This window comes from Oryctolagus cuniculus, chromosome 16, assembly GCF_964237555.1.
Source record: "Oryctolagus cuniculus chromosome 16, mOryCun1.1, whole genome shotgun sequence".
NCBI classification, from domain to species: domain Eukaryota; kingdom Metazoa; phylum Chordata; class Mammalia; order Lagomorpha; family Leporidae; genus Oryctolagus; species Oryctolagus cuniculus.
This window is the reverse complement of record NC_091447.1, coordinates 14571846-14596632: the sequence shown is the minus strand read 5'-3', so window position 1 is coordinate 14596632 and position 24787 is coordinate 14571846. Positions and strand designations below refer to the sequence as shown.

Here is a 24787-nt window from a genome sequence, read left to right as displayed (position 1 = left end):
CCTAGCACTTCCTCACCTTTTAACTGACATGCTGTATCCTCTGACCAACGTCAGATCTCATTTTCATGCTTAACCCACGAGCTGTCCTTCTCAGAGGCAGGCTCTGTCTAACTGAAGCTTTTTTTAAATTTATTTTTATTTATTTAATAGGTAGAGTTATAGACAGTGAGAGAGACAGAGAGAAAGGTCTTCCTCCCGTTGATTCACTCCCCAAATGGCCACTATGGCTGGTGCTGCGCCGATCCGAAGCCAGGAGCCGGGTACTTCCTCCTGGTCTCCCATGCGGGTGCAGGGCCCAAGCACTTGGGCCATCCTCTGCTGCCTTCCCGGGCCACAGCAGAGAGCTGGCCTGGAAGAGGAGCAACCGGGACTAGAACGCGGCGCCCATATGGGATGCTGGCACCGCAGGTGGAGGTTTAACCAAGCGAGCCATGGTGCCGGCACCCTACCTGAAGTTTTTCTTCTCACCTCGGGCTGCAGCTGAGCAGGGGCAGAGACATGCTGCCATCGGCAAGGACAAGGACCATTGGCAATTCTGCAGCCTTTTGTACGTGGCAGACACCAAGGGTTTTGTGTCTGTTAACCCATTTTATCCCACAGCAAGGCTGTGAGAGGGGCACTCTCATTATTCCCATTGTACAGATGTGGAAACCAAGGCACAAAGAGGTTAATAAATAGCAGCCTTCATGCCTGAGATCTGTCTCCTTAACCACCCCACCAAGCTGACTTTACCTGTAGGAGTAGTTCCAAGTAAGACTTTGGAATACCAAGGAAAGGCTTTTGCATGGCGTTGTAAAAAATATTCTGAAAACTCTTGGGGTTCAAAACAGAAAAAAACCCTGACTTTTCTTCCTAAAGTGACTTTCTACAAAATGCTCCTTGGATATGAGATTGTGTGCATAGTGAAGATTCATCACCCACAAAGCGTATGCAGAGGCATCCGTCTTCCTGCACCCCCCTCCCCCAGCCTCCTCCTGCTCTGCTCCCTCTCCAGCAGCACCTGCTGCGACCAGCTTCCTGTGCGAAGAGGCTGTCTGGGAGATGAACTTTCTCTTCTGGCCGTCAGGCAGCCGGAACAATGGAGCAGGGACCCCAGCTCAGGCTCAGCAGTGTCTCAGGCAACTGGCCAGGAGTCAGAAGGTGGGAGAGGGACTCTGGGAATGACCAGTGCCTCAGGGAGAAGAGCTTGCAGGACCCCTGCATCGCTGCAGGCCATGGGAAGGCGGAGAAGGCCCCCACCCCCCACACCCCCAGCTCACCCCACAGCAGCAGGAGGGCGGTGTTGGCACCTGCAGGATTCTGGGGTGTGGTGATGGAGAGAGGCCTTGGGGTGGCAGTGCCTGGAGGCCGATGGCTGAGCAGTATGCATTAGAAGCAGCCCTTCCAGGATGTAGGGGCCTGGGAGCCAAGCTCTCCAAAGGGCTCCAGGGCCAGAGAGGAACAAAATGGCAGCCTCAAGGCCACAGCAAGGTCACTGCCCACGAAAACATGTGTGGGAGAGGCAGGCATTTGGCCTAGAGGTTAAGACATCTGCTTCGCACATCTGGGTGCCTGAGTTTGATTCCCGGCTCTGGTTCCTGACTCCAGTTTCCTGCTAATGCAGACCTCGGTGATGGCTCAAGTGGCTGGGGACCTGTCATCCACAGGGGAGGCCTGGGGTGTGTTCCCAACCCCAGATATTCCAGGCATGTGGGGAATGAACCTGCAGGTGGGAACTCTCCCCTCTCAATCGCGCTCTCTCCTTCCCTCCCTCCCTCCCTGCCTCCCTCCCTTTCTTCCCCCCTCCCTCCCTCCCTCTCTCTCCCCCCTCCCTCCCTCCCTCTCTCTCCCTCCCTCTTTCTCTCTCTCCCTCCCTTTTCTGCCTGTCTCTCTTCCTCTTGACACACACACACACAAACCCCCACCTGCTCAGGAGGAAAGCATTTGCTGACTCTGTGCTGCTTCCATTGCCAGGGCTGGCCTCTTTTTTCCCCTTTTCCTGGGAATTCCTGCTCAACAGTTAAGGCTGTCAGGCAGCTCTTTCCCTCAACCCTGTCTACCCTCAGCTCCTGCTCCTATGTATCTGACTTGATAAAAATGATCAGCAAAAACTAGAAGATAAGATTTTGAATGTTTTCACCATAAAAAAGAAATGTTAAACGTTTGAGGAGATAGAAATACTTACCCTGATTGCACATTGCACAATGTATACATGTATTAAAATGTCAAGTAAAACCCATATATATGTGCAGTTTTACACATCTGTTAAGATGGTTTGTGTGTGTGTGTGTGTGTTTTAAGATGTATTTATTTATTTGAAAGTCAGAGTTACACAGAGAGAGGAGGAGAGGCAGAGAGAGAGAGAGAGAGAGAGAAAGAAAGAGAGAGGTCTTCTATCAGCTATTTCACTCCCCAATTGGCTGCAGTGGCCTGAGCTGTGTCAATCCAAAGCCAGGAGTCAAGAGCTTCTTCTGTGTCTCCCACGCGGGTGCAGGGGCCCAAGGACTTGGGCCATCTTCTACTGCTTTCCCAGGCCATAGCAGAGAGCTGGATCAGAACTGAAGCAGCCAGGATTCAAACAGGCATCTGTATGGGATGCCAGCACTGCAGGTGGGCGGCTTTACCCTCTACACCACAGCACTGGCCCCTAAAATGGTTTAAAGTAAAAGAACTTAAAGTTTTACTTTTCAGGATTTTATTATTTTATTTGAAAAGTAGAGAGACAGAGAATGATAAACACAGTGAGATCTTCCATCCACTAGTTCACTCCCCAATGTCCACAACAGCGGGACTGGGTCAGGCCGAAGCCAGGAGCCTGGAACTCCATCCAGGTCTTCCACATGGGTGACAGGGACCCCACTACTTGAGCCATCACTGCTGCCTTCCCAGGTGCCTTAGCAGGAAGCTGGATCACGAGAAGAGGAGCTGGAATGTGAACTGACACTGATACGGAATGTCGGTGTCCCAGCGGCAGTTCAACCTGCTGCAGCACAACTCCTCCCCGGAAGTTTTGTTTGTAAATAGAATACAATAAAATGGGCTGCGAAGCAGTCCATATGAGACGGTGAACCCCATAGGTGTAGGCTCAGCCTGGTGGTTCCAGGGCTTGCTTTCAGTAGGTGGGCTGGGAGAGCGTAGAGCTCCTACAAGATGCTCTGAGCCACCTGGGAGGTGCCGTCTGTCCTTGCCAAAGGTCTTTCCATGACCATTTGGGCTTGTCTAATAATTGAGCTCCAGCCAGCTTGGCAGACTCAGGAAATAATGATGGAAGGAGATCCATGGAGAGTTTCCCTTTGGGTTGAGAGCGGGGCTAAAATGTCTTGTGCAAGTCTAGGTGATTGTGATCTCTGAATGGGCATGTCTGGAAAGTGTCCTGTGCCGACGTGGTGCCATAGCCACGTAATTATCTCAGATGCTCAGCCAAGTACTGCTTGTGTTACTCAAGCTTGGGTCACTAACCAACAAAATACCCCACTGAGAAGTCCCATCCTGTCGCCCTCGGAGAAGCATCAGAGTACACAGAGGCAGCCAGAAGAATGGATCCTTTGTATTGCCATCCCCTCTGCTTGCTGTCCTTCTCTCTGCCAGTAACTGTCTTCATTCCAGACATGGGGCTTTGAACAATGTGACTTGGAAGCAAGATGAGGATATAGAGAATGGCTGGTGGAGAGGAGAGGAGTAAATACCTAGTTGTCTCTATGTGCTGGAGGGGCATGGATGTACTTCATCTACTCCTAGCATGTAGCTCTTTTTGTAGTTATAGGAAGTGGTCAGGGAGACAGAAAAAAGTGAATTTTCTGAGTAGGTTCTGCTTCATATACTTCCAACTAAATGAACTAAATTTATGTGCAAAGACTATAAGTCTACATAGAATGGTGCAAGCTGAGAGTTTTACACACTGCTTAAAATGGCAATTTCCCCCTTGGGAGGGCCGGGGAACAGGAATGGGAGGGGGTAGGTGGGGGAATCAATGTATGGGTCAGACATTTGAATTTTAAGTACAGTCTTCTTAGTCATCACTTTCATTTCTGTCTTCTAGGGAAATCTGACACAGCTAGAAAGCAATGTAAAGCACTAGGGTTGCATCAGATATGGAAGAGGAACTGATTGTACCATGGGATTAAGATGATTCCTTTAAGAGGGCTTTAAATAGAAAACCTGACTGTCTGAAGGTAGCAGTCTTCGGAGGGAGAGCTAGAGAGAGTTCAAAATGGCGACTTGTCTTCTGGCCCTGTGGGAGAGACAGGGGTGGGTGTCTTTTGATTCTGCCTCTCTCTCTCTCTCTCTCTCTCTCTCTCTCTCTCTCTCAGCACAGGTTTGCAAGGCTGGATGCTCAATGAATTTCCATGCCTTTCCAGGATATTTCCTTATGGAGAAGTTTCTAGGTTCATTCTGTGGAGTAATGTCTACAATAGAGTTAATATGGAGTTAATAGAGTGTTTCCTTAATGGACAAGAGGTTCACGATTATTCATTCTCAACCCTGCGTTTGATATCAGTCTATGGTGTTCCTGGCACTGTATGTGACCCAGCGAGAAAGGAAGTAAAAGATGTGGCCTCCCAGAGTTCGCTGAGGAGGAACCACACACTAATGATAACTGACATCCACTCAGCGCCTCAAGTTTAACTCACTCTTCACTCCTATGCCTCTGCGGTTCTCTGCACAGGCGCTTTGGGTAGGCTTTGGGTAGTTTCTCCTCGTTAAGCAAGTGAGGACAGCGAATCTTGCAAACATCAAAGGACTTCCCAGGATGGCATCCCAGTAAAGAGCAGAGTCTGAACTCTTTCTCACTCTGGAACTGCATCAGGTTCCAGCAGAAGCTGGCCATGCCCATCCACGTCTGTTTGAGGGCATGCTGACTGGGGGTCATGAATGACCATAGCGGAACGAGGGTCTTCTGGGATGGTGTCTTAGGGGACGATTCCGTGTGTGTGGGTTATCAAAGAGTCGAAGCAGTTCCTGCTGTGGGCAGGAGGATGGGAAATGACATGGGAGGGGAAGTAGGGCAGGACTGGGCTTGACATGGGTCAGGGAAGGAGACAGACCTTCTTCCCTGATGGCAGGACCATGGTGGAAAGTAATGGGGCCTTTCTCTCTGTCTTTCTCTCTCACTGTCCACTCTGCCTGTCAAAAAAAAAAAAAAAAAAAAGGCCGGCGCCGTGGCTCAATAGGCTAATCCTCTGCCTTGCAGCACCAGCACATCTGGTTCTAGTCCCGGTCTGGGCACCGGATTCTGTCCCGGTTGCCCCTCTTCCAGGCCAGCTCTCTGCTGTGGCCAGGGAGTGCAGTGGAGGATGGCCCAAGTGCTTGGGTCCTGCACCCCATGGGAGACCAGGAGAAGCACCTGGCTCCTGCCATTGGATCAGCGCGGTGCGTCGGCCACAGCACGCTGGCCACGCCAGCCATTGGAGGATGAACCAACAGCAAAAGGAAGACCTTTCTCTCTGTCTCTCTCTCTCACTGTCCACTCTGCCTGTCAAAAAAAAAAAAAGTAATGGGAGATATGTCTAGGAGATGCTGGGAGCTGGTAGAGGGCTGGGGAACAGTGGCACCTGCAATTTTCTTTCCACCACCTCAGGAAGTCCACAGTGGTGGGGCTTTAAGTGCCCCTCAAAGGAAGCATTCTGCAATGGAGCCTCAGTGGGTAGAAAAGGGGGTTGCCAAGTGAGATATAGATAGAAGCTCTGCACGAGAAGTTCTTATGCAAAATGGGACGTGCTCCAGCACCCTTCCTGGTGACTGGTAAACAGTGTACAAGCCGAAGCTGGTAGCCATCCAGACTCTGTGGATGAGCTTGCTCTGAGAATAAAGCTATTGCAGAAGACGGAGGGCTTCCAGGTTACCTACAGCACTTGATGGCAATCTGTCCTTCTGTTGTAGTAGAGACACCTGCAGCCACATTGCCATCAAGCGTGTCCCATATCCAGCACTGGCGTCTTGGAATTTTCTGGAGTTCTTGGTGACCTATGCTTACTCAAGGGAGGGGCAGGCAGCCTAGGCATGAGAGGAGAGGAAAGCCCTGACACACACCTGGTGATTGCTACAGTTATGTAACTTGCTAGCCATAAGTGACTCATTCAACCACTGGCTCCGTAAGACCTAGATCCCTGTGCATTTGGGTCTCCCCAGTTACCTTGAGATCTGAGACGCACAGGGCTAGGAGATGGCAGCTGCTCATGTCAGGCAGACTCATCTGCACAGGATCACTGGCAAAGCAGCACCAAACTTGATTGGGAGGCAACCCTGGGAACCTACAGCCATAAGGGAGAAAGATTTACAGAGCTTAGGGAACTTAGAGGGACTGCAGAAAGCAACCGGGTCACAAAACTCTCTCCTTTCTTCCTCTGAGCCCTCCAGGTGTGTCCCAGGGAATATGCAAGGGAAAAGAATGTTCTGCAAGTTTGTGTTTGATCGCCTGAACTCAGAGTCTCAGCCAGAGAGATTTGACTAATCCTAGCTTGTCGCTCCCCGTCTTCGTGGAGGAACGACACAGGACCCTGCACTGTTCTTTTGTCTGCTCGGCCCTCCCCGGGTTTGCTGCTGGTTCTTCCCGGGTTGGCTACCGACCCTTCCACCTCCGTGGAAGGGCGGTTCCCCCTGCCACATTCCCCACTTCCGCAGGGGAGCGGCACACCGCCGGCCGGCTCTCTCGGGGGCTGCTCAGATGTTCCCTCAGATGTTCCTGGTGCATGTTGTCTCTCTCCTCCTTTATAGTCCTCTTCCGCCAATCCCAACTCGGCTGCCCACACGCCGAGTACGCTGCTCTCCTCCAATCAGGAGCAGGTCCTGCAGTTTATTGGTTGAACTGGAGGCAGCTGTGTAGAAGCTGTTTCTCCCTTCTCGGCGCCATATTGTGGGAGAGCAGATGCATAGAATAAGTCTTAATTCCAGTAACTTAGTCTAGTCCGAGTTGCTCCCAGTTGCTCCCCACACTAGCTCAAGGATCACAAACTGCCTGAGCTGCCTCTGTGAAACAGGGGTATTAGTGACACCGATGACACTGGGTAAAGACCAAATGAGATAATGCATGCATTGCAGGTTGGGTTCCTTGGGACACAGATTATGAGGTAGAGATTTGTAAGCAGGGAGGTTATTAGGGAGTCTTCTTGGGATTAATGTTGCTTGGAAAATGAGGGTAGCATTGTTAGGCACAGGCAGATAGTGAACTGTAAATTGGAAGGAAGACCTCACTAATCCCACAGGTGGCTGCGCAGCTCCATAGCTCTCCAGAATTACCCCCTTGCTGGTCAGTCTTTGGATGTACGCTATCCTCAGATTGCCTTCGAGATCTTGGACAAAGAAACTCTTCAGCAGAGTGGGATGGCCGGAGAGGGATTCAGCTGACAGCTGTCCACCACCAGTATCCTCAGGGGTGAGGGAATCAGGGCTTGAGCTGTGGAGGGGTGCATGGCACACACACACACAGTAGTCCACTCTTCACACCCCATGGTCCACGTGCTTCCTAGGGTAAGTTCAGGGAGCTGGTCCTCCAGATTCCGGTGGGCTTCCTTTCCTAGAGAAACAAACAGAAGGCAGGGGGATAGGATGAACTGGAACCCTCAGTGCACCAGCTGTTCTCAAGGCTGCCTTTGCTTCCTCCTTCACTATCTGTACCAGCTTCCCCTCCCCCCTTGTCTGGTCCAGGTGGTTTCCTTGCCAGGTGCAAAACTAGACTGTGACCACTGTGCTTATCCATTTTCCATTAAGAAGAAAACAAGTGGATCTCTTGGGTGCCAGACAGTCTTCCCTTTACCCAACCTGTGAACAGCCCAAGATCAAGGTCAGTCACTCGTGCCAGGATGCTGACCGTTGGTGGGGTGTTCTCTCCATAAGAAGAGGGTGAAGTCAACTGGGTGGCAGTCACCTATTATCGTAGTATGTTCCCCAGTGGAATCAGGCCACCAACAACGATATGAGCCCCCGAATCCTTGCAGGGTTAACTCCCCTTGTCTGAAGGGCGTGTGACTTACCAAGGCCTCCAACACGGTTCCCACTTCTTGCTCCCTGGATCCAAGCAGCATAGCATCGTCGGTGCTTCAGTGAACTGACACAATACTCTGCAGGACTCCCTGGGCGTATCTTGAAGGAGCAAAGACTGACCAGTGCACTGTGTCTGTTTTGTCTGTTTCAGTGGAAAGGGAGCCGCTTCTGATCTTCCTTTCCAGTAGGCTTTGTAAGGAATGTGTTCAATGCATGCCTGTGAACCATATAACTGTGGCGAACATCTCCTCTGGCCAAGAACTCGCATTTGGCAGAGTGGTGGCCAGTGGGGCTAATCATTTATAGCCTCAGTCATCTTCCAGCATCCACCAAGTTTGTGCCACATGGTTTAATAAGTGACAATGTGATGGGGCCACCCCTCCCGCATCCTTAGGTCTGCCCTGACTCTCCAAACATGATCCTGTTTGTGATTGAATCTATGGTTAAGGTGGGCAAGAGTTGTTTCAGAGGCTGCCATTAAGCAATCCCACCACGCTCCGTGAGAGCTCTGCCAACAACCAAGTGTGTCTCTCCTTATGAACTTGAGCTGGAAAGTGACTACTAGGTAGGTCCAGGGAGCTGGTGGAGGCGCTGTGAGCCAGACCTGAGCCAGGATTCCATTCATTAACTGACCTCCATGAGCTGCCACTCTGATGGGGAAAAGGGCAGGGAGAAAGGTATTGTTTTAGACCCCTGGGTTTCATTGTCATCTTGTGTTTTATGTCCAATTATGCTCAAAATGTTTAGGATTTCCACTTTCAGGTATCTAATTACCTGAATAAATAACCCTAGATTCCTACAGAGGAGGATCAGGCAATCAGTGCTATATGCATATGAAAGGGGTCATTAAAGTGTTTGTGGAAAATATACGTTATGTTCTAATTCATTTTCCTACCAGCCTCTTGAAGCCACCTTGTGTACTCACTATGGTGTGCAGAGTCCTCCCTCATTGAAAACTTGTCTTTCAGTCGATGGATTCTAGGTCAGAGTTCTGATCCCGAAATTGTGCTCAGGAGAATGGTTTCCCATGGTGCTGCCTCTAGCCTCTTGCTCATCTACCCTTCATTTCTTTGGTTTGTGTAGGTTGAACATTACCCTTCCTGGCTTGCCCTACAGAGCCCATATCCTATCAACCATCCCCCATGGCTTATGACCGTGGTGACCAGCTGACATCTGGGGGTTAAGGTGACCACCTGGCTTCTCTTCAGGATCCCACCATCCCAATTACTGTCAGTGAGCCCAGCTCTGTGAGAGCACCTGGGTCATGAGCCTGGCCCTGCAGAAGATGTCACCACCGAGGCCTCAGAGACACTGTGCTTCTCACCAGGGCCTGCCTTACCACTTTGCTCCACAGAGGGTCTTGCAGCCTCTCTCATGGAACAGGCTCATCTGCTGCATTTTCTCGTTGCGTTGAGTGTTATCTGCTCCAGCACAACTAACTCCCTGCGTCTTCTGAAGCTTCCAGCACTGTTATTATGGCAGTTTTGGCATTTTTACTGCTTTGCTTCCTCTAGACTTCCAAGGGCCATTTCAGATATGTCCCAGCAGTGTCTTTTGGGGCGTTAAAACCCCTTTGCCACAGACATAGTATCCTGTGCTTCTTGTTGCCATATGCTACCTAAGTCCTCAAGTTTCTTTTCTTAGAAAACCTAGAACTTCCTCAATTGTGTTTTATTATGACTGAACTCTAGTTCTTTTCTTTTTTTTTTTTTTTTTTTGACAGGCAGAGTGGACAGTGAGAGAGAGAGACAGAGAGAAAGGTCTTCCATTGCCGTTGGTTCACCCTCCAATGGCCGCCGTGGCTGGCGCACCGCGCTGATCCAATGGCAGGAATCAGGTACTTATCCTGGTCTCCCATGGGGTGCAGGGCCCACGCACTTGGGCCATCCTCCACTGCACTCCCTGGCCACAGCAGAGAGCTGGCCTGGAAGAGGGCAACCGGGAAAGAGTCCGGTGCCCCGACTGGGACTAGAACCCGGTGTGCTGGCGCTGCAAGGTGGAGGATTAGCCTAGTGAGCCGCGGCGCCGGCCTGAACTCTAGTTCTTGATCTGATCATCTAGATGGGATGCAGGAAGGGGTCCTGACAGAGTGCATTATTTATCTCTTGCTGTGTAACAAATCACCCCCAACATCTAGCAGCTTAAAACACCAAATTTTACTGTCTCCCAATTTCTGCTTCAAAGTCTGCCACGAGGTTGTCGTCAAGACTTTGTCTGGGGCCGCCGGCATTTGAAGGTTTGACTGGGGATGGAGGAGCCCCTTCCAAGATGGCTCACAATATGATGGCTGGCAGGAAGCCTCAGTTCCTCACCACAGGGGTCTCCTCACAGCTGAGGAGGCAACTTCCCCAGCCCGAACAGAGGACCCAAAAAGAATTAAAGGCAAGCCACAATGCCTTTTATGAGACACCTTCCAAAGTCACACTCTCATTTCTACAGCATCCTATTGGTTACAAAAGCCAACCCCAATCAGAAGAGAAGGGGATGGCACAGGGTGGGGGCATCTGGAGGGAGAAACCCTCAGGGCCAACTTTGAGGCTGTCTAGCACAAGGCAGTCAGTGTTGTTTTGCAACAAGAAGGCTTACCTGTCTTCAGTTAAGGGATGAGTGCCAGCCTTTAACTGAAATGAGTGAACCAGTTCTTCAGGCCCAGGCAAATCTGAGTATTAGGGAATTTTTAGTGCATCAACTTAGATATCCCCAACCCAAGTCTCAGAGTCTCACCCCTTCATGATCAGACAGCAGCTTCTGGGTTGAGAATCCAGGTTCCCCTGGAGTTCTCTGTTATCCTTGCAAGGAAGTCCTGGGTCTGGCACTCTGCCTCTCTGCCTCCTAGCTGCAGCACCAGAGACCTTTTCTACATGCTTCCAAGCCAGACTTCTGGCATTCACATTTAGCTTTTGTTTTTGATTGTCACATAACATTTGTCTGCATGTATGGGTACTAAATACATGTACAAATAGATACTGTTATGTCCAAGTCATACATTTAGCTCCAATGAGTGGGGACTCATGGCCCTTCATCATCTTTCTCAATGTACCTCTGCCCACAGAGCCATCCAATCCCATAGTCTTTATCATTCTTTATCATTCTTGTCCACCTATCTGTACTGCACTTGCTAGTGCTTTCCTTTCACCGTTTCCCACCACTGTCCACCCCAGTGCAAGTTTTAACACCAGTGCTGCCATTGCACGGCAGGGTCTACTGTGCTTTGTCTCACCACTGGGCCTTATCATTCCTGCACCAACCACTGTGCAACCTTTTCCCTGAGAAACAGGCTCCAAGATGGAGATTTGCTTCCTGGAGTGTGACTGAGGTGTGCTCTTGTGATGAGGGAAATACACTGCTGCAGGGGAAGAGGAACTGCAGTGAGGTGAGAAGAAAGCCCTTGGCCAATCCCACAGGCTGCTCTCGAAATGAGACGGCCCTTCTGAGTTCACCTGAGACGATGCAGCAGTGCCAGGCTCTCATCTTCCTGCAGGAACAGTCATGCCCAATGAGGGGCACGAGAGCTTGGGTGAGGCAGCTCTGTTTAGCGGAGTACGCTCAGCTCCCCACACTCCCAGCACTGCAGAGCCAGTGCTTTATTTCTGTGTCTCGTGAATCAGGCAAGCTAGAGCCCAGGGTGTGCAACTGAAGGAGGCACACTCACTCTCGGGGCCAGCTTGCATGGGCAGAGTCCTTGGAATGGGCTCCTCCTTCAACTCTGTGCCTTGTTCTCCTCACCTGCACCGCATCCCCTGTGGAAAGGCCTTACCCAGGCCCTGGCTTACATGAGCTGATGCTCAGTGCTCAGCAATGGCTTCTTATCATTGTTGCCGTTCTTGCTTTAAGTCTTGCTCCTCAGTTCAGCACAGCCGGGTGTCCCACACAGCAGAGCAGCACAGCCAGCTGAGGGAAAGTGCCCTTCCATCCTGGCTCTGTCTCTGAGCAAACAGGCATCTTCTTCTCTTCGCTGGCAACGCCTTCTGAGAAGGGGAAACCGCGATAGACATCACGGCGGCCGCCTGTCATCCCTGCTCACACAACTCTGGCGCTGGCGCACCAGACAGGCCCTCCGAACGACTCACTGCTCCTTGGCCCCAGGGTGCATTCCAGTTGACCCAAACCCAACACGGAGCTCGGGTCTCTCTTGCCAGTGGTTGGTTCAGTCATGGGGCCCAAGACACACACACATATCTGGCCAGTGAGGTCAGGGGAAGTTTGCCAGAGACTGATGGGAAATACTTCCCCCGATGGTAACAACAAGTTCTCCTCAGGGATTGTCCTGCGGTTGCCCTCTCTGCTTGCTCCCAGGGCTACCACACCATCTTAGGGTTCCCAGGGGAGCCAGCTGGTGGGTCAGGATCACAGAGGATGGCAGAAGGGGAAGGAGGAAAGACAAAGGGTTCATCTTTGACCCCCTGCATCTTAGGATGCACACCATGCCACTTTTTTATGTGATAAAAGGGCTGTCCTTATAAAACAAAACCATGTAAAAGAACCATATTATATACGCTCTTTAAAAAAAAGACTATTTATTTATTTGAAAGTCAGAGTTACACAGAGAGAGAGAAGGAGAGAAGGAGAGAGAGAGAGAGAGAGGGAGAGAGAGAGAGAGAGAGGTCTTCCACCCGCTGGTTCACTCTTCAATTGGATGCAATGGTTGGAGCCGTGCCGATCAGAAACCAGGAGCCAGGAGCTTCTTCCAGGTCTCCCACGCAGGTGCAAGGGCCCATCTTCTACTGCTTTCCCAGGTCATAGCAGAAATCTGGGTCAGAAGTGGAGCAGCTAGGACTTGAACCGGTGCCCATATGGGATGCTGGCACTGCAGGCAATGGCTTTACCTGCTACGCCACAGCGCCAGCCTCTAAACATGCTCTTGAGCTATGTCAGTTTTCCTACTGACTGCAGCCAAAAGCACACTATTAGAACTGCCACAGTCTTGCTGATTGACAAGGCTGTTAAAGCACAGGGTGTAAAGGGATGAATCGCCAATATAATTTATTGTCTATCATCAGCATATGATTTCCATAAATCAGTTTTATTGTAGCATGTCTTTATCAAAACATCAGACTTGGCCCAGAACGAGTCCCACCCTCACTCCAGTTGTCAGTAGCCTAGAGCCACAGTGAAACTTGTATTTAAGTGTTCAGTCCTTACTCTTGAATTATCTCACATACATTCACCTTTTAGAAAGAAAACCCCCAGGGGCCCTAATAGGGAAATAGAAGACTGAGCAGAGGTGAGACAGCTTCTTGCACCTGACCCGGTTGCATGGACCTGTACTTCACGCCAGGTGCCTCCCCTGAAGAGCAGGAGCCCTGGTGGAGATGGCCAGATGAGTGAGTTTCCAGAGGAGGCACTAGATCAACAGGAAATGGCCAGATGCAGAACAGCCACCCGACTGGAGGCTTAAAAGAATGTGAGTTTGATTGAAAGGACTCCAGTATGTTAGCCCTGGGTGACTGTTCCCCTTGAATGCCTGGGGCAAGTTGCTGCCGGGCCTGGGAACAGCACTCACCATGCGTTACAGGTACGGCGGCTGGCTCTGGCAGGCACTCCTGGACTCAGGATAGTTGCTGGTTGAGTTGTACTTCACAGGTGAACACCTTCTGGTGTACCTGGCCAGCTCACAAGCCAACGCATTCGCCGTTTGAGGCACTGATCCCCTTTCTCTGTTCCCAACCCCAGGTTCTTTGACTCACTTGCAATTGGAAACTGACAAGAACCGGATGTGCAACCCAAAGTTTCCCCAGGTACACGCTCGAGTACTAGGAGGACAGACGTTCCGCTGACCAACTGCCTGACAGCAGCTGACAGGGGATGTTATAAGGTAGGAGCAGTGTGGCAATGCCCCCAACGGCAAGTGCCCACATGGCATCCTGACCTGCATGTGACCTGGAACTCTAGCTCGGCCAGCTCAGCACACGACACTTACGTTTGCATTGGACTCGATGTTCTGCACAGGCACTGTTGATACTGTTGCAGGAGACAAGATCAAAATGGCGGTACACTCTTCTGGGCATGCGTGCGGGTCCGGGGCATCCCTAGTGGGCCAATGGGGGAATTTTGTGGCTGGGGTCTGGACACTCCTTGCTCCTGATTGGCTTGGAGCTGGAGATGGATGTGCATCAGGCCGGAGGGACTTGATTTATCGAGTTCTATTCCTATCCTGTCTCACCTTCACGTAGTCCACCGTGAACTCCTGACAGGTGTTGGTGGCAGACCTGGCCGTGGCTGATGGCTATAGGGCTAGACATTTGCTCCAAAGTGGACCAACCGTCTTCTCTTTAGGAAGTTTGAGATGTGCCGATTAGAGACAGCTGTTCTCTAGAGTCACATTTGTAAGACATAAACTTCAGAGCCCTGGAGTGGCCATCTTCTGGCCACCATGAGAATGAATAAGAAAAAGACCCATCTGCAGAGAGAGAAGGAGATCTCTCTCCATGCCCCTAATCCGGGCCTCTCTGAGCTTCTGTTGCCTGTCTCGTCTTTGTTCCTCATTTGGTGAAGTCTGTCTCACCCTGGCTTGTATCAGCACTGCCGTTTTGTACATGTGTTTCCTTTTCCCCCAACAATCCTCCTGTTGACTCCAAGACTTGTGCTCCTCTGGGCTCAGCCTTGATCTTAACCACCAGTCAATTGCAATCATCAGGCAGAATGTGGCACATGTTGTTAGCACTGGCACCCAGGAGAGAGGAGCTGTGACACTCAGGGCTTCAGAGACTCCCTCCCTCAGAGTGAAGGGCCCCCAACGTCCTCACATTGGCATTTCCCTGCGAGTGCGCCCATCCTCTCTGCCTTTATTCTGCCACAGTCTTTGTGCGGGCCCTTGAGCCCTCGCTCTTGCACTTCCTCTGAAAGCTCTGTTGCCAAGAAACAAGGAAAGGCCAAAGCTTTTGATGTGAAACTCAGTGTTAATGAGAGAAAGGAGAAGGAAAGTTGGCAGACATCAGATGTGCTTTAGGTTTGCTTAAATCCACTCCAGAAATTATTTTTTTAACAGTATCAAGAAGATCAAGAAAATTGGGAAGGGTGAACGATGACTAGTGTAATGAAGTCACTTTGTGCCAGGAGTTTTACAAGAACAAGAGTGAAATCAGTGCTCAGGGCCTTGGCTTGGAAACCATGTCAGTCTTGCATCACAATTTTGATTCAAGCAAAGGTTCTGGGTAGCCATGAGGGGTGCCTTGGGAACACTGGAAGTGGACATGTGTACTTGGTATTGACAGCAGGATGAGGGGGTGATTAGATATCAATTTTTATCATAATATTTAAACTTAAAATTATTTTGAGATGTAAGCCAGGGCAATATGTTCCCATGTGTCAGTGGTATACAACTAAATACCTTAATTTGCCATAGTTCTAAATTTTCTTAAATGACCAAAATAGATTCTATTTATATATGTTTTTTTCTGATCATTTAAGCTTCTCAGTGCCTACTACCCTACTTCACAGAGTGTATGCTAAATACTTGCATGGATGCATGATAGATCTAAATGGTTATTTAGAAAAATGTGTCCCAAATTGTATGGTGTGGATCTTGTTAAAATACAGAGCCATTCACTCAGTGACCATCTGAATTTCCAGTGAGCTTTTAGATGATGTCTGGGTTGATGTCTTTAGGCCACACTTGGAGAAGCAAGCATTTCAAAGACTGAAAAGGGAGGGCATCCTTTGGCATGTTTCCATCTGTGTCTGAGACAGTGGTCGAGTGAACTAAGCTGTGAATGCAGCACAAGGTCTAATGGCCAGAGCTCTACCCTTCATGCTGCTACTAATGAGCCTGTGAGGCTGCGCAGATCCCACCCCGCCCCCACCACTTCGTACCTCAGTTTCCAGTCCTGTAACATGAGCAGGTAGGGCTGGATCATGTTTCTAGCTGTCCTGAGGAGCCCTCTAGCACCACAGAGAAGCCTCAGGGACCCTTAAGGGAAGTGTGAGGCAGGTGCAAGGAGGAGGAAATGTGCAGGCAGCGGAGAAGGAGCCATTAAGGAGAAGGTGGAAGGATGACCAGGAATGCATCCTGTTACTGAGAAGATGGCTTTAAGGACACAGTTTTTGGATTGGGTGCAGTGCTTTCCACCAGTTGTCATCCTACACGACATTGAAGGCCAGCCTGTTTCTCACTTCTGGGATTGTGATACATGTGTTGTTCTAAAGAAGTCAAAGTTAATTCTGGACTTGACCCCTTACTGGCTGTTACCTAGAGTGCTGAAGATCATTCTCTATTACTCACCCATCTCTTAGGCACATTTGTGAGCTTGTCTTCTGAAAGTCTGGAGGAGGTAAGTAAGTAGGGGATAGTATGAGGAGTGGACAATGCCTGTGACCTCGGTTGGCCCCTTGGTTGCCCTGCAGAACTCCCCCAGCCCCCCATTACCACCGTTGCTATTAACAGCTTCATTGATGAGGCTGTGACCTAGACCTCTCACAGCTCTGGTATTCTAGGTTTGATTCTCTTCATGGCACAGGAGGAAGAATGGGAAATGCCAATGGAATGACTCAGCAGGCACTGCAAAATGTCCTGCTGTTCCTGCAGCCTGATCTACTCACCCTGCTTCCTGCCGCTTGCCCCAGCAGACCTTCCTTTTCCAGCGGTCCCTGGGAACAGTGAGACAGCTACTTAGTCAGCTGCCGCTCTTGGGCAGCGATCCAGCGGGAGCGGATGGTCTGAGTCTGGGCGGGCATGAGGCAGACCTGCTGAGGTTGCTCTTATGCCCTCTCTTCATTTCCAGGAAAGAGGGCGGGAGGAGAAGAAAGGGAAGTTTCCAGTGACTTATTTCTATAGCTTGGAAGCAGTTCTTCTTTCCATCTCTAGCTGCACATTAAAATCACCTGTAGCCACGACTCAGCGATCAGTACCACTTGCACCCCATCCATGTGACTCTCTGTTTTGCTGAGGTAAGAGAGGAGAGGATACAGAGAATCCGTATTCACTCTCTCGTTCTTCAGACGCACAGCATAAGGGCTGGCACTCTGAAATGGCCCTGCCCAACTGTGTGAGGGTGATGGGTGTCCTTCTGAGAGGAGAGGCAGAGGCAGAAGTTGGGGTGACTGTCACGGCCGAGAAACCCCTGGAGTCACCACAAACTGGGAGAAATAAGGAAAGATTCCCCCAGAAAGCCTTCAGACAGAGTGAAACCTTGATTTCAGATTTCTGGCCTGCAGAATTATGACAGAATACATTTCTGCTTGAAGCCATTGATTTTGTGGTACTTTGTTAAGGTAGCCCTAGGAAATACCTGCATATTTTGGTAGCCAAAAGCAAGGTGTCCTAAATACCTACACCGTGAGAGTGGTTGTGGGATTGGGAAATGAGCAGAGACCGGAAGAAGTCCAGATTCTGGTGAAGTCTCAAAAGGAAGTGAGGGACGTGGTAGAGACAGTTGCTGTGGTCCTGGAGAATATGAAGAAGATGGTTTTGGAAACTGAAGGAAGGGCAACACTTATTACATACTGGAAGAACACTTGACTGACCTGTGTTTTCTGTGTCGCATGGAAAGTGGACCCTGTAAGCCATGAGCTTGGATATTCAGCTGGTCGTTTCCAAGCAAGGTGTTGAGAGTGGAGTCTGCTTTCTCTTTACCATTTATAGTAAAATGCAAGTGGAAAGATAACTTGATGAAGGAACTGTTAAACTTTAAATTGAGAGGTTCTCAGTCCATCAATATTAATAATAACAATAACAATAATATTAGGGGACTTTAATAGTGCATTCTCAACAATGGTAGATCATTCAAAAAGAAAATCAGGAAACAGTGTATTGAATAATACTCTAAACCAAGCAAACCTAAAAATCACACACAGAACCTTAAATCTGACATTAGCAGTATACATATTGTTTATTTTTTAGATTTATTTTATTCGGAAAGCAGAGTGATAGGGAGAGAGAAGGATCTTTTATCTGCTGGTTCACTCCCCAGATAGCCTCAATAGCTAAGGCTGGTCCAGGCCAAAGCCAGGAGCCAAACCCAGAGCTCTATCTGGGTCTCCCACATGGCTGGCAGGGGCCCACGTTCTTGGGCCATCCTCTACTGCCTTCCCAGATGCATTGGCAGGGATCTGGATTGGGAGCAGAGTACCTGGGACTCAAACTGGCACAATAACATGGGATCCTGGTGTTACTGGCAGTAGCTTAGCTCAATGTGCCACAGTGCTAGCTCCAGAATACATGATCTCGAACACACAGCATTCGCTGGAATTTTTCATATGCAGATCAGGAAACAAGTCTAAAAATTGAAGATTTAAGTCATATCAAGTTAATTTTTCCAAACATATTGGTATTCAACAAAGATAAATAGTAGGACACCTGGAAAACTCACAAGTATGTGGAAATTAAACAACACACTCCTGAATAACCAATGGGTCAAAGATAAAAACCAAGTGGTGCAGGGACTCTTGATGTAACAAGCATTTGGCACAATGGTTAAGAAACTGTTTGGGATATCTGCTTCTCCTATCACAGGATCTGTGTTGGAATCCCAGACTGTATTATCAGTTCAAGCTTCCTTCTGATGCACACCCTGGGAAGCAGCAGGCAATGGCTCAAGTACTTGAGTCCCTGACACCCATGTGGGAGACCTCAACTGAGTTCTTGGCACTTTGCTTTGACCTAACTCAGCCCCAGGTGTTATGGCCATTGGGGAGTGAACCAGCAGATGACAAATCTCTCCCTGTCTCTCTACCTCTCATCCTCTCTTCCTCTGTCTCTTTGCATTTCCAGTGAATAAAATAAGCAAAAACATAAAAAAAAAAACTTGAGACAAATCAAAATGGAACCACAACATACCTAAGCATATGGGATGCAGCAGTTCTAAGAAAGAAGTTTATAACAGTGAATGCCTGCATTAAGAGGAAGAAAAGGTCTCAATGAATAAGCTAATTTTATACCACAAGGAACTAGAAAAAGGAGAGCAAACTATTCCCATATAAGGGTTAGCACAGGAAAGAAATAAAGATCACAGCAGAAATAAATAAAATAGAAGCTAGAAAAAAATTAAAAAACATTTTTAAAAAACCTTGGGTGTCTTGTCTTAAAAGATAAGCCAAATTGGCAAGCCTTTAGTTGACTAAGAAAAAGGGGGAAAACTTACATAAAATCAGAAATGAAAGATGGCCATTATAGCTGATCCCACTTACATATGAAAGATCATAAAAGGCTATCATGAACAATTATCTATTAACAAAGTGGATAACCTTGAAGAAATGGAAAAAGTCTTAGAAATATACAACTGACCAATACTAAGTCATGGAAGAAATAGAAAATCTAAACAGACCAATAGCAAGTGCTAAGACTGAATCAGTAACAAAAATCTCCCAATAAGGAAAAGCCCTGGGAGAGGTGGCTTCATGGGTGAATTCTATCAAACATTTAAACAACTAGTACCAATATTTCTCAGACTCTTCCAAAAAAAATTTAGAGAGAACATCTCTAAACATTTTATGAAGCCAGCATTACACTGACATGAAAGCCAGATCAGGACACTCTAAGAAAAGAAAAAAGTTTCTGCACAACAAAGGAAACAATCAACAAAATGAAGATAACCTATGGAATGTGAGAAATATTTGCAAACTAAATGTGTGATAGCAGACTAATATCCAAAATGTGAGGTGACCTCAAGAAGTTCATGGAAACATGAAATGAAATTATAAGCTTACTTTGGCTCAAAAAGTTTTTGAAATCCATGCATAGTTTTTCATAATACAAATTTCCCATTAACTTTTAAAAGAACCTTGTATATAAGGTACTCATACAACTCAATGCCAAAAAAGAAAAAAAAATCCAAATAACCTGATTTAAAAATGGGCAAGAGACCTGAATAGACATTTCTCTAAAACCAACTTGCATATTGGCCAATGGATAAATGAAAAAGTGTTCAACATCACTAGTCATCAGAAAAAATGCAAATCAAAACCACAATGAGATATCACTTCACACCTTTCAGAATGGCTATTTTCAAAAATTAAAAGATAAATCTGGGGGGAGAGCACTTGGTGCCGTGGTTAAGACACCACTTGGGACACCTGCATCACATTTCCAAGCATCTGCTTTGAGTCCTGGTTCCTCAGCTTCTGATCCAGCTTCCTGCTAATGCATACCCTGGAAGGCAACACGTAATAGTTCAAGTACTGTGTCCCTGCCACCCATGTGGGAGACCCAGATTAAGTTCCAAGTTTCTGGCTTTGACCTGACCTAGCCCTAGCTATTGCAGGCATTTGGGGAGTGAACCAGTGGTTGGAACCATGGTCTGTCTCCATGTTTCTGTCTGCCTTTCAAATAAAATGAAGAATAAATACATAAAAATTTTTAAAAGATAAATATTGGTGATAATTTGAAGAAAAGAGAATCTTTGTAGGCTTTTGGTGGGGTTATAAATTGGGACAGCCATTATAAAAAAACATTATGGAAATTCCTCAGAACATTAGAACTATAATTACTGTATGATCCATCAATCTCACTTCTGGGTATAGATTTAAAGGATATGAAATCAGTATCTCAAAGAGACAAATGCGTTCTTACGTTTACTGCAGCATTATTCACCATAACCAAGATATGGAAACAACCTAGGAGTCCTTTGATGAATGAATGGCTTAAAAAAATGTGCTATCTGCCATTGACTATTATTCAACCTTAAAAAAGAGGAAATCTTGTCATTTGAAACAACATGGATGAATCCAGCAGACACTGTACTAAGTGAAATTAGCCAGACACAAAAAGACAATGATCTCACTTATACGTAGAATCTAAACAAGTCAAATTCATCGAAACTGAGAATAGAAAGGTGTTTGCCAGGGGGTAGAGGGGTTATGAGTGGAGAAATGGGGGATTTTGGTCAAAGGGTATAAACTTTCAGTTATAAGATGAATATGCTCTATAGATCTAATGTACAGCATGGTGACAATAGTTAACAGTCATCTGTTGTATGCTTGAAACTTGCTAAGGGTAGGACTTGAGAGTGCTCATCACCAACCCACCAACCAACAAACAAAATAAGCAGACAGCTATGTGCAGTGATGGCTATATATATAGATTAGCTTCATCATGGAAATCACCTCCCCATGTGTACAAGCATCAAAACACATTGTATACCTTAAACATACACCATTTTTACTTGTCAATTATACTTCAGTAAAGCTGGAGAGAAAAAATGTGACACCTAAATAAGTTAGGGGGAAGCTATGTCAAGTAGAAGGAATGGCATAAGCTAAGGAGCCCAAATAAGGAATTGTACGGTGCATTTACAAGTAGACAAAATAGCTGGCCTAGAGGGGTTCTGTGGGTGAACTATGGGAGATGAATTTGAAGGTGTGGACATTTGAGGCTAGTAACTTTCGATGGTTTTCTTTGGACAGTAAGGAGGCTACAGAAAGTTTTTACAGAGGTGGCAACTTGTACAGAAAGGTAATCAATCTGTCAATAGTAGGTAAATATATAGGCTGACAGCAAACATCAAAAGATCAGGTACTGTGTCTATCTTACCCACCATTGTCTCCAAGGCACCTGGCACAGTGTCCACCATGAGGTCCAAATTAATAGAGATGATTAATGAAAGAATAAATAGGATTTAAAACACCTTTACAATGCCCCGGATCCCAAACAGCATGAAGAATAAGAGGCGAGAATGACTCTTGGATTGGCCAAAGCTGCACCCCACTGCATCCCTGTACCCAGTGCCTAGGTCCTGGCCAGTGCTACCGCCACCACTGCGGCCAAGAAAAAGAACGAAGGGGATTCTGAAGGAGATCAGCCTGTGGTGAAAGACCACAAAGAAGAATCTGCCAGGTTGTCTGCTGAACCTGCTCCTCCAAAGGCAGAACCCAAGCCTAAACAAGGCTCCTGCCAAAAAGAGAGAGAGGTGCCCAAAGGGAAAAGGGAAAGAGCTGATGCTGGCAAGGGTGGGAATGGACCTGCAGAAACTGGAGACACTAACACAGACCAAGCAGAGACAGTTGCAGGTGCCGCAGACCCCAAGAGAAATGTGTGCAGTTTTGATAACGTTGCACTTCTGGTGACCAGACAGTTTAAAATACTATTTTTCTAAAGATTTATTTATTTGAAAGAGAGAGCAAGAGAGGGAGAGACAAAGAGAGATCTGTCATCTACTGGCTCACTCCTCAGATAGCTAAAATGGCCCGGGCTGGACCAAGCCAAAGTCAGAGGCTTCATCCCACCTCCTACGTGGGCAGCAGGGACCCAAACACTTGAGTCATCTTCCACTGCTTTTCCCAGGCCATCAGCAGACAGCTGGATTAGAAGTGGAGCAGCCAGGACACAAACTAGTGCCCATAGGGGATGCTGGCACCACAGGCAGTAGTTTTACCCAGTATACCATAATGCTCACTCCTGAAAACTACTTTTTATCAAAGTTTTTGAAAGCAGAATTTTGTTTTACTCTTTTTTTAAGGTATGCTGTTAGCACACAGAACACTGCAGTATTTTTGGGGGGGCAGAGACACAGGTCATTAACAGAAGGTCTCCAAAGCTGAATTGATTTGGTGGAAACACTTCCCCCACTAGTTCTGAGACTTCCTCTTGGCTCCCAGGAGGAGGAATTCCCTGCTCCTGACACCCAGCCACCAGGGCACAAAACCTTGTGGCCCTGGAAAAACTAAATTCTATTTTCTGTCCTCTTCCTTTTCCCCTAGACTTAACTCTGTTACACCCAGAAACCTGTTGGGACCTGAACCCCCTTCCTCGTGACGTCATGGAGGTGGTGTCCATCTAAACAGCAGTGGTGCCTTTTCTAGAGTGTGGATCTTCCGACTGATTGATAATTCTGCCTGTTTTTGTTGCGCTTCCTGAATATCAAAGTCAGCTTTCAAAAAGCTGCTCAACACCATTCCAGATGTGACTCGTCCACCCTCCCTCTGACCTTTCGTTGTTTGGAGCATCCAGCGAAAGCTTCCTTGGGCCTTCCAGTGGCTCTCTGGTGTTGTAGCCCATTGAAGAAGGCACTGTGAAAGTGGTTGTATTTCGCGGAGTGATTGTCTGAAATACCATGATTGTTTATGAAGAGGATCTTTAATAAAGCTGGATACAGTTTGGTTTGTGGAATAAAAGGCTCAGTGGAAGGAGTGCTGGCTTAAGTTCAGTTAGGAGAATGTTTCATACGACACCCTGTTTTATGAGTGGGAGCCAGAGTAAACAAAGAAAGCAATGAGTCTCAGAGAGAGACTTCGCACGACAGAGTCTACTGAATATGGTGCTAATCACGTCTGGGCAGAGGCAGAAAGCGGAATCCAGGCTGAGTTGAGTGATTGGGAAATAAAGGAGCAGAAGAGGAGCTGTTTGGAAATTATGAATTTGGTGTTATTCAGCAATGCATTCACTCACTCATTCATTTTATTCCTCCAACTGATGGTATTTTAGGCGGGGGGAACCGAAATAAAGGGACTAAAGCAGGAGAGGGTTTGGTGGTCTCAAGGCATGGAGAGGAAGTTAGCCAGTGGCTCGTGTCGCACGAGGAGAGAGTGCAGCGACAGGAGGCAGTGTGGTATCCTGGCTGTGGGCCCTGGAGCTGGACTGCCTGGGCATCCACCCTGGCCCTGCCATTTCTAGCTGTGTGGCTTTGGGCAAGTTATTTAACCTCTCTGTACCCCCTACTCTTCATTTTGAAAATGGTGGGGAAAATTAGTGGGAGAGAGAGCTCCCCTTATTTCATGTGGAGTTGCTGAGTGAAGTAGTTTGTCAAGTGCTGAGAACAGTGTCTGGCATGTAATCAATGTGCAATGAGTGTTAATGTTATCATTAGTGCTTTAGTCACCTTATACAAAATACAAGTTAGAGAAATAAATGAATAAAACCTCTGGGGATGTTGGGATTGGCTGAATTTATTTTGCCTGCGGGAAGGACAAGTATTCAGGGTACCAAATATAGAATTCAGGGCTGGAAAGTGTCCCCTGCGTACCTGGAACCTGTGGCTGTGACCTTGGGGAGTGGGGTCTTTGAAAAGGTAGTCAAGGCAAGACGAGATTGTGCTAGATCAGGGCAGGCTCTGACTGCAAAGACTGCTGTTTTGACAACAGAAAGAAGGGGGCGGGCGCAGAAAAAGAGATGGGCAGGTAAGGGCCGTGGTCCAGACGGGATGGATGCAGCCAATCCCAGGAACCTCTGCAGCCTCCCCCACCCCAACTCACATCTGGAGGAGACAAAGTAGGCTTCTCCCCTAGAGGGGGGAAGCCTGCTCATGAGCTGGTTTCCTGGGAGCCCCAGCCTTGGAAGGACTTTAGTGTCTGCATTTAGGGGTTGGGTCTGTGATGCGGTGAAGGCAGCTCTGAGAAACAGACGCAGGGCAGGTCCTCGACATGGGTGCACCTTGACCAAGAAAGCATCCGCAGCCACCTTTCCACACCACTCCACTCTGCCTTCCCAGCAACAGTGCACAGCTGCTCCTGCCTCTCTCTCAACAGCCGGCATCGCCAAGCTTCCTCATTTTCTAACCACCTTGCAGCTACAAAGCAACATCTGCATCCCTCGAATTTTCCATTTCCCCAATTATCTCCTACTTTGAATATCTCACGGTACGCTTGTTAGCTTCTTGCCAGGCCTTCTCTGTTTTGGATATTCCTCTTGGGCCTACTTTCTCTTTCTTATGGATTTGCAGGAATTCTGTGTATCTTCCTGTTGTAATCCCTCACTGGTTGTAGACATTGCAAATATCTTTTTTTCAGCTATGCTTCCATTTTTACCGTATTGTCTTCCATTGAGCTGAAGTCCTCAATGTATTTCCTTTTCTTTTTGATTGCTCTCACCCACGCCAAACTGTCCTCGCCTTCTTTATTGGTTCTGTTGGAACTCACTAAGTGATATGACAGCATCACATTAGATGACCTGTCTCTGTTC

The 24787-nt window shown here is 47.9% G+C and overlaps 1 long non-coding RNA gene across 1 annotated transcript; it reads left to right on the top strand.

Moving 5' to 3' along the window:
• Positions 1–3875: 3875 nt before the first annotated feature.
• Positions 3876–23243, top strand: LOC138845852 (uncharacterized). Its single transcript, XR_011383070.1, has 2 exons — positions 3876–9796; positions 13633–23243. It is a non-coding gene; the product is annotated as an uncharacterized lncRNA (long non-coding RNA).
• Positions 23244–24787: the final 1544 nt, after the last annotated feature.